This window comes from Prionailurus viverrinus, chromosome D3 (assembly GCF_022837055.1).
Source record: "Prionailurus viverrinus isolate Anna chromosome D3, UM_Priviv_1.0, whole genome shotgun sequence".
Lineage (NCBI taxonomy): Eukaryota > Metazoa > Chordata > Mammalia > Carnivora > Felidae > Prionailurus > Prionailurus viverrinus.
In genome coordinates, this window is record NC_062572.1 from 90805307 (window position 1) to 90816310 (window position 11004).

Here is an 11004-nt window from a genome sequence, read left to right on the forward strand (position 1 = left end):
ATAAATCATTCCAAATATATATGGGAACTGGCTGATGGGCCCTTGGAAGGGTACTAACAATATGAAAAACTAACTAAAGAAGTGTTTAGTTATGATCCAAGGAACTCTCCAAGCACAAAATCAATCTTCTCATAATCTGGAGAAAAATGAGCTGAGAATGACCACAAAAAGAAAAGGAGATGAGGAAGAACAGAAGGAGGAAGAGAGTGAGAATTTTATGGAGGAAGAGTAAAAGCAAATGTGATTCTTCTTCAAAGTTCTCAACAGGCTTATCTGCTGTGTAAAGGTGCTGGGTATAAAAATCATCTGCCCATGGTGGTGAGGTCAAGGTCACAGTCCAAGTTTCATTTGAGAAACTCAGTTTTTTGCACAAATCCTTTCCAAAAAACCTGAGATCACACTTCAGTAAGTCACTACTAATATATACATGTGTGCATGTGTGTGTGTGCATGAGCATGTGACATTAGGAAATATGTCATCTACTGTTCTATAGCTAATGAGACTATAAGGAAGAATGAAGGAAAAGTAAACCTATATTCATGTATATAAAAACAGAAACTTCAGCCCAGCAGGCCAGGGTAGACAAGCTGAAAATCAATGAGCTAATGAGAAGGCATGCAAGGAAGTCACATAAAGGACAGAAAAGTACATTCAAAGAAAGTAGAAGAAAGAAAATAATAGAAGAAGAAAAAATATATAAATTATAAACAAATATACAAGACAAAGGAACAACACGATCAAACTTGGCCTCCTTGAAAAAAACTAATAAAACTAATGGACTTTTGAGGCACCTGGGTGGCTCAGTCAGTTAAGTGTCTGCCTTTGGCTCAGGTCACGATCTTGCGGTTCATGAGTTGGAGCCCCACATCAGGTTCTGTGCTGACAGCTCAAAGTTCGAAGCCTGCTTTGGATTCTGTGTCTCCCTCTCTCTCTGCCCCTCCCCCACTCATACTCTATCTCCCTCCCTTTCTCAAAAATAAATGAACATTTAAAAAAACTTATGAACTTCTCATGGTAATGATCAAGAGGTAAAACAACAGAAGGTCCAAATGATCAGTATTGTAAATGAAAAGAGGAACATCCTAATAGAAACTGAACATATTGAAAATATTTTAAAAGGATATTTTGAGCACATTTATGCCAATGAATATTTAAATTTAGTTGAAATTGGCCAACTTCTAGTAAAATACAATTTATGAAAGCCAATTAGACAAAATCGGGTGGGAGGGAGGGGAGGGTAGGTGATGGGCATCGAGGCACCTGTTGGGAGCAGCACTGGGTGTTGTATGGAAACCAATTTGACAATAAATTTCATATTAAAAAAAAATAAAGCCAAAATAGTTGTAAAATGTGCAACATCCCTACAAAGAAAAGTGTAAGACATTATGGAAAGAAATTAATGAAGATGTAAATAAATTAATGGACAAAATTAAAGACTCAATATTCTAAATCTAACATAACAATTTTCCCCAAATTGATCTATACGTTTAATACTATCCCCATAAAAATTCCAATGGGTATTTGTGCATGCATGTGTGCGTGTGTGTGTGTGTGTGTGTGTGTGTGTGTATAAACTGATAAACTAGTTCTGAAATTTATCTGGAAATACAGTGTCATAATACCCAAAACAATATTTAAAAAGAAGTACAAACCTAAAATGCATACTTCTAAGTGAATGTAGCCTATCTGAAAAGGCTACATGCTCTCTGATTCCGACTCTGTGACATCCTGGAAAAGTCAAAAGGTTAGAGACAGTACAAAGATCAGGAGTCACCTGGAGGTGGGAATGGGGTGCGCTGAACAGGCAGAGCACAGAGCAGTGAAAATACTCTGTATGATAACATAATGATAGATATATGACATCCATTTGTCCAAACCCATAGAATGTGCAATAGAAAGAGTGAACCTTGAGGTAAACTTTGGACATTGAGTGATTATAATGCATGAATACAGGTTGATCAACTGTATCAAATTACTAATCTGGTGAGTGAAGCTGATAATGGGAGAGGTTATGCATGCTGGGACAGAGTGTATACCGGGAATCCCTGTACCTTGTACTCATTTTTGCTGTGAATCTAAAACTCCTCTAAAAAATAAAGCCTATTAAAAAAAAGTACAAAGTTAGAAAGTTTACCTTACTGGCTACCCAATGATTATAATGAAATAGTAACTAAGACAGTGTACTATTAATGCAAGAGTAGAACTAAAGGCCAGTGGAATGTAACAGAGTTTTTAAAAACCAGCAGGGAAAGCTAGTACATGGAATTAGGATAGAGTTTGCCTACAGGAGGAGAAATGGGTAGTGGTCAGAAGGCAAATCTTACAATTTGCCCAGAAATTAACTCCAGACTGAGTGTAGATCTTATATGAAAAGCAAAACATTGAACTTTTAGAAGATAATACATGCAGATCTTGTCATGACCTCTACCTTGGGAAAAATTTCTTAGACACTACCTAAAACAACACTGAGTGTAAAGGAGAAACGTGACCCACTTTGCCACATAAAAATTAAGAACTTCTGTCTCTCGAAAAAAATCACAAATAGGCAAAAGGTGAACTGTTCACAGATGGTGAAATTGAATTCCAATAAGTTAAACGACTTCCCTAAGATCACACAACTAGTGAAAGCTGAGACGCAGACACAAAATGGGCCCTCAGGCCCCGTGCTCTCTCCCTGGACATCCGCCCCGGGACGGAACTCCCTTTGGACCAAGGGTTGTAACACGAGGTTCGTTCTATTTTACCGTGTTTCTTCGGCAACTGCTACACGCCCGGAGCATCATGTTCAGACATCTGTTTCCCCAGTTCCCCAGGAACTGGCCCGACACAATGTCCTTAAAATCCCAGGATAGGCTTGAGCCACGGGTTCACAATGACAAACATAACATGTTTCTAAACTCTCCTGGAAACAATTTTCTTCCTTTTCAGTCAGGAAGCACAAAGATTGAAATTCATTTAAATTCTATAAAGCAAAGCAATTTTTTTCACCCTAGACTGTATCTTACAACATCCACTATATGGAACACTATCTCCTGTGTTAACCTTCAGTAAATGCTGCCCTCAGATCCTGGGGAAGTTAACGTCCAGTGCAAGAAATTATATTCGTTACAAATGCATTTACATGCTAAAGTTGATCTTTAAAAGCCAGTAATTCTACATACATATTTAAATGGGAGAGGGGAAAAATTGAAGCTATGAGTTACATTTTAATGGAGTAGGGCTTTTATTCCTTGTGCATATTTTTAAATCATATAGCAACACCAAACATGTTAAAATAGAGATAATCAGTTTTATTCACAGAAATAACCCATTAATCCGTTACAATATTTTTGGAGGACCCAGTGAGAGAATGCCTTGGGCATCAATGCCTGACTACCTGAATTTAGCAATAATATTGGAACACTCTTTGTGCATATGCAGGAAATGAGTATCTTGATTATTAATCAGTGCATGCCCTACCCTGAGAATGTTCCACATTAGACTTAACAAAACAGTAATACCAAAATAAGATGTAATTCATGTTGAAGAGCAGAGAAGTAGTTAAGTAAAAGGGACTTTTTGTAAAGCGGCAGAAACAACCCATTAGACTTTTAGAGAAATTTTTAAAGTCCGAATTTAGGAAGAAACGGCTACTTTATCCACAGCTTTATAAACTGTCAACTGTTACATACATGTTGACGTTTCAAGGTGATAATTTTATTCTGTTAAGAGTTGGCACCAGAATTACTTTTGGAACTCCTGCTTCCTGACAAGATGGAACCAGAATTACCCTCCTCCTTTTCCTTGAAAGGGGTTAAACACCATACCTTTCTCTGCAAACCGTCTGCTGCGGGATTCAGATGTTTCCAGCAGTGGAGTTGAGTCGTGACCCTTAGCATATAGGTCTCTCTGATTTTGAGCTGAACACTCAGGTTGTGGGAGCCTGTCTATCACTGGGTCTTGGGGTTAGAGGCATGACTGTCAGACATCAGAACATGGAAATCAGTGAAGCCGGATTGTGGAGGCATATTTGGGCCCCTCGACACAGGATTTACTGCGTGCTGAAAGGACTCAAGCACATAGAGTAAGAGTTCATCCTGGGCACAGTGAGACCAAACTTGCCCAAGGCCATTCATTCCAGCAAGCATTTCTAGGCTCGCAGGAGGAAGGTGACTGCATGGACCTAAGAGATGTCGCTATGGAACATGCCTTGCTTAAGTGTGATACAGGAAGAACTCTTCTCCCATCAGGGAAGTAGCACAGCTTGGGAGGATCAGTGGAGAGGCTACACCAAGGCAGGCACAGCTGAGGTGGCAGCAGGGGCAGGGAGGGCAGCTGAAATGCTTGGTTAAACCAAAGCAGCAGCATGCACTTGACCCATTGGGTAGCCTGGACCCCAAGCGCCCTGTGTTCCTGCGAAGCCATAGGCTCCCATGGCATCACTGATATCAGAACCACCTGCAACAACCCAAACCATCGATACGGGTAGCTTGACGAAAATAGGACTGTGGGATGTTACACACTTGAACTTGGCTAGCCACCAACAGAACAATGTGAGAGAGCTACATCATGAATGCTCAATACGTGGGGCTCAAGCCAAACCCCCCTCTACCCACTCAGATGATCGTAATGCAAACAGAAATCTTCTGCTTCGCAAGAACGATGAACCCGCAGGTGACAAGGGGTGACCAGGGGGATGGCGTCTAGAGCTGAGGACGGGTTTCTTTTAGACACAAATAAGCACCTGTGGGGATGCTCATACCAAGACAGGACTTCTCACCTTCAGGCTGAGGATGGGTTGGGTCTCAGGACATCAACTTTTGTTCTTTTTTTTTTTTTTTTAATTTTTTTTTTCAACGTTTATTTATTTTTGGGACAGAGAGAGACAGAGCATGAACGGGGGAGGGGCAGAGAGAGAGGGAGACACAGAACCGGAAACAGGCTCCAGGCTCTGAGCCATCAGCCCAGAGCCCGACGCGGGGCTCGAACTCCCGGACCGCGAGATCGTGACCTGGCTGAAGTCGGACGCCTAACCGACTGCGCCACCCAGGCGCCCCAGGACATCAACTTTTGAATCCTGGTGTTCCCAGCCGGTGAACTGAGAACTTCAGGCTAAACAGAATAGGGAAAGGGTACCATTTAAATTTGGTCTTTCATAGGACTGCCAATAGTCTCCTAGAGCTCAACAAAGACAGCAGGGCGGCTTGAACTTTTGTCACAGAAATCCAAATGTGTGTGTCCCAGCGGCTGCCCTGACCCCGAGCTTTCTGTCTGTGACCTTCCACAGACATCTACAACATCTACAATCACTGGCATATAACCCGCTCCTTCCCTGCAAACCTAGACCCCTGGACAAACACATAACAGCCCTCACATAGCAGCAGGATGGGCCGCAGAAGACTTTTTATTTCAATTATAAAAGAAGTGGGTTTTTATTTTAGAACTTTGACACTCTCCGAAAATGAAGACTGCTTTTCCAGTATTAGAGACAGAGATAGAGACAGAGACAGAATGAACTCCCCTGTTCTCAGTAAATCTCGAAATAGAACAACCACCTTGCCCAAGTGTACCATCTGCTGGCTGGTGACCTGTGCATGAACAGATGGCATGATTGTTCTTGTGTCTGGTATCCAGTAGATATTCGCATGACAAGACTGCCAGGTAGAGGGGATAAATATAGGCTGTCTGTCGGTCCCCTCCTGTTTAGAGCTATCGCCTTCCAGTGATCACTTGATGGGGAAGAGAAAAAATACTTAGCCATGTACGTTCTGCACATGTTTTATAGGGGAAATTAAAGATTCTAATTTGAAGTGGTAAAGATCCAACCCTTTCTGAAAGGCCTAAATTCAACAAGGGATAAAAGAGAAGTGTATTCTTGCTTTAAAAAAATTAGTTTAATGAGCAGTAACAGCTGTGCCACAGAAATAGGTATACAGATTGTACTTAGATTATTCTTTAATTAAAAAGTATAGGGGCAGCTGGGTGGCTCAGTCAGTTGAGCGTCCGACTTAGACTCAGGTCACGATCTCACTGTTTTGAGTTCGAGCCCCACGTCGGGCTCTGTGCTGACAGCTCAGAGCCTGGAGCCTGCTTCGGATTCTGTGTCTCCCTCTCTCTCTGCCCCTCCCCTGCTCGCACTCTGTTTCTCTTTCTCTTTCTCTGTCTCTCTCTCTCTCTCTGTCTCTCTCTCTCTCTCAAAAATAAAGAAACATTAAAAAAATGTTGAGGATAATTTGCTGTAAACTATGGATTCTTTCATATAATTCAGCAGTCATTTGAAATCTGAATCCATGAGCCTTTCCATTATTTACACCTGCCATTTTCCCTAATCTCTGCATTTCACTGAAGCCCGAAGCACAGTGCTCACTCCGGGCCGTGGGTGACAGGTTGAGGGACTGATAATCCTCGTGAACATTTCCTCGGGCCACACACTCACCTTGTGCCTCACAACAAAAGTGATTTCCCCTTCAGGCCCACCCAGTGGCTGAAACCCAACCGATAAGCGAGTCACAATAAAGTATTCCTGATGTGTAGCAGTGACAGGAGATAATCTTTCAGGATTTGTTTGTTTGCATTTTTATTGAACATTTTGCTGTTCAATAGGGTCCAGTGCAAGCAGATCTCTCCGACTGATTTCAGATTCCACAGCCGGATGTGACTTCCAGGTTCTGACCAAGTAATTGCTCATGAGGCTGGTTCTGCTGTGTCTTGAGGTCTTAGAAATGCTGGGCTGTATTTTTTTTAACTTTATTTTTTTATTAATGTTTGTTTTATTTCAAGTTGAGTTAAAATAATTTTATTTGCAAATAGTGTTGAACATTAAGGAGTTCCAAGAAGTGTTATCACAAAACCAAAACTACATTCTTTGTCTCCTCATCTTCTACCTCATTCTTCTCCCCAGAGGAAAGCACATTCAACTTTGCAGCTATCCCCCCCTCCCTGATATTTCCAAAAGATATATATAGCAATGCAAAAATGCTTTTCCGATGACTCAGTGTTACGCAATAGCAATCCAAAATTCTCAGAACTGAGAATTTTAGCACACTGGTATGCTCTTTTTCCGTCTTCAACCTTTCAATATAATTTTATTTTTAATTAACCCCAAAGGAGTATCTATATAGTTGTACACACATAGCCGTTTATTTCTAATCAATATATATGTTATGATTCTGTTTTCATTTTTATGCCACCTTGGATTTAAACTACAGTCGCTATGTGTGTCCTTTCATCATTTTCGCTCATTTTCTGGGAATGTTTACTCAGTCTTTTTACACCCTCTGACAGTTGTGCAAAACCCGCTCAACATTATTTTCCCAAACATGCAGACACATCAGGAAATACATCAGTTCCATCTACTTCTCCCCCCGTCTCAATTTGCAACTCTCTGGGCTGGTCACCTCTCGGCTTGCTGACCGGCTACTGGCCTGAACCGGGCTCTGCTGTCGCTGCTGAACTTACCCCCCTATCCTGTGTTATAGTTTCTGTCCCCCCACCAGTCCGTCTTTCTCTTTCTCATCCCCCAATCCCTTTCATTTTGTGGAAATAACGTCTCTCCTGAGAAAACATGCAGAAGAAGTTAATCCCTAACACTTTTCACATAGCCACATTTTTGTATTCTGCCCTCAACTCTGGAAAAGCAATCTGTTTAAATATAGAAGTTGAGTGGCACCTGGGTGGCTCAGTTAAGCGTCCGACTTGATTTCGGCTCAGGTCATGAGCTCATGGTTGTGGGTTGGAGCCCCGCATTGGGCTCTACGCTGACAGCGTGGAGTCTACTTGGGATTCTCTCTCTCTCTCCCCCTCTCCCTGCCCCTCCCCTGCACAGGCTCATGTGCACACACTCTCTGTCTCTCTCAAAATAAATACATAAATATAGAAGTTTAGGTTGAAAATAGGAATTTCAGAAGAGCTTTTCCTTCATCTTCCAGATTCCAGTGTCATCACCGAGAAGCCTGATGTCTTCCATGTTTTCCAGATTCTTTGATCGTCCTCCTCTGGGGTTTTCTCAGAATTTTTCCTTATTATTGTTCTGAAATTTATGAGATGTAACCTGGGACAGGTCTTTTATTTTATTCATTGTGCTGGGCATTCAGTGGACTATCTCCCTCTGAAACAGGTCTTCATCGGTTCTAGGAATGCCCCCTGTGCTACTCTGTGGCTTATCCATACAGTTTCCTGCTTACTCTTCTTGGGGCTCCTCCGGTCAGATGCCAGACCACCTACATCAATCTTCTGATTCTCCTTCCTTCGTCTCCAGTGTTCATTTCCATGTCTTTTTGTACCCAAACCTTAAGGCTTTCTTAAATATCATACTTAGGCTTTTATATATTTTGTATTTAGAAGAGCTCTTCTTTGCTATTTGATTATTTAAAGAACATCCACTTCTCTATTCATGAAGAGATTATCTTTCAACTTCTTGAGAATTTAACTATGGCCTCTCTGAAATAGTTCCCCGCTCCCTGTTTCCTTTGCACCCCTTTTCTACTTATTTGTTCTTTCTTTTTTTTTTTAAAGAGAGAGGATGAGAGAGAGTGTGAGCAGGGGAAGGGGAGAGGGGCAGAGAGGGAGAGAGGGAGAATCTCAAGCAGGATCCACACTCAGCACAGAGCCTGAAGCAGGGCTCAATCCCACAACCCAGACACCATGACCTGAGCCGAAATCAAGAGTCGACGCTTAGTCAGGTACCCTCTTATTTGCTATTTCCTCTTGATTTAGCCTTTTCCTTCTAGCACTCCTTACCTTCTGATGATCCTTGTGTGTCTCTCTCTATTGGAGGGTGAAGCACCCAAATGCTGATTGGAAGTTCTCAGGGCAGGCAGACCTGTAGACTGGTGGAAGGACAATGGAGAAGTTGGACCTATTTTTGTTGGGGATCCCCAGTTGGTGTTTCAGTTTCTCCAGAGAAAGATCTTCCTGTCCCTTATCTGGAGAGGCATCATCCAGGCTATAATCTGACACTGGGGGAGAGAGGAAGTGGAAAGGCTCTCATCCAAACTGCAGACCATACTTAACAACCTCGTGCCATTCAGCTCCTGTCACCTGCCCTTCTCTGTGCCTGACACCTGTGTCTGAAACTCTGGCCCCCTACAATCCTGGTGCCATCATGTCCAACACTTGCCATTCTTGTCTTTCCGAAGTTGTGTGGCAAACCAGCTTTGTCTTACTCTTGCTTTTCATATCACCCCTCCACCTGCTCAATTCCTTTTCATTTTCACTGATGGTGGACTTTGTGTTTTCTGGGGTTCTTTTCTTCTTGTATTTTGGGATGGTTGTTAAGAAAGAAAGAGGAGAGAGATATGTCTACTGTCCCATATTGAAAGCTAAGGCAATGGAATTTTTATTTAGTTTTGCCTTTTTAAGCCAGCATAAAACTCATTATTAATCATATTCTACTATTTCTTTCTTCTCCTAAAGCAGCAAATACGTGGCATTCTTGATGTAAATATTGATTACATCAAAGCAGGTCCAGCGTGGGGCTATGAATCACTTTGCTAATTGGAGCTACAGGAAAAATTCTTGACACTTGGTCTCTTAGGGAAGCTTGTTACCGTCAGAATAAGAAAGAGAATATGATATTTTTCTAGTGGATTTTTCCATAATGAGCATCCAGGAAATATCATTTCCTACTGACCACTAAACCTGTGTGAATAATTTGGGACCTGAATTTACTAGAATGTCAATTTAAAATAACCCGTTTCTGTAACAATATTTTCATACTTCTACTGGTGTCACATCAGATATACTGCTCTTTATATCTTATGATGTCTGAGAATCATGATTTCTGCTGAATCCAGGCAAAAGCTCCCATAACATGGCATGGGGTAGCATGGAACCAAGGGGATGATAATGTCCAGAGTTGACAGGTGCCTGTTGAGATTTTTAGATTAACAACAAATAGTTCTTCATCATGTGTTTAATTTGAAAATCTGAGACATAATCAGAGATTTATATTTCCGATTATAATGCACATTTCTTAGGGGAGACATATTTTTTAAATCTTGAATGGCCCATGTACCTCTAAGTCCTATAACAGCAGTGACGTGCTATCTGGTCAGGAAAAAAAATCAAACATAATTTATGTTGAGAGAGAAAGAAAAGGAGAGAGAGGAAAATTCATTGCAGCAAGTGAAATGGAGCTTTTTAAGCTTTGCTGCAAGAATCTTGACAAAATAATTCATATTTTAGCATTTCATAGGAAACATAAATTTTTGTAACTTTTCTCCTTTCAGCCAGAAATCTGTGCAACTCCAAACACAGGAAAGATTTTAACTGAGAAGCATTTGCTACTTTTTACTTGTTTTCATACAAATTAAAATACTGTGATCACTGCAATTATTCTTGAGGTTTTCCTTTGTTATTAGGGAAAACAGGCTTTAATTGGAATGATGTAAAGATAATAAACAGTATATCGCGGGTATGGTTTCATTAGTATTGTTACCTTTCCAAAGTGCCCACCAACTTACTAAGATGTGAAAAGCTACGTCATGAGATAAAGGAATAACAGTTATGTCAAGGAGGCATAAAATAGCCAATTATATTTCAAAATGATAATTTTAATGTGTATTTTGACCTATATCCTAAAAGTTTCTACCAAGATTATCCCTTCAATATATACGGTTGATCCTTGAACAACATGGGGGTTGTGACGCCAACTTCCCCAAGCCGTCGAAAATCCATGTATAATTTTTTTACTTCCCAAAACTTCACTAATAGCCTACTGCTGACCAGAAGCCTTACCAATAAATAGTCAGTTAACATCGATTTTGTATGTTATGCGTATTATATACTATATTCTTACAATAACGTAAGCCAGAGAAAAAATATTTCATTAAGAAAATTGTAAGGAAGAGGGAATACATTTACAGTGCTGTACTGTATTTACTGAAAAACATCCACATATAAGTGGGCCCGTGCAGTTCAACCCATGCAGTTTGAGGGTCAACTGTAGCTTTTATTTTCTTCCCCTTCTACCTGCAACTACCACTGGAGAACTTGAACAAGAAATCAGGAAAACTGCAGTTCTCT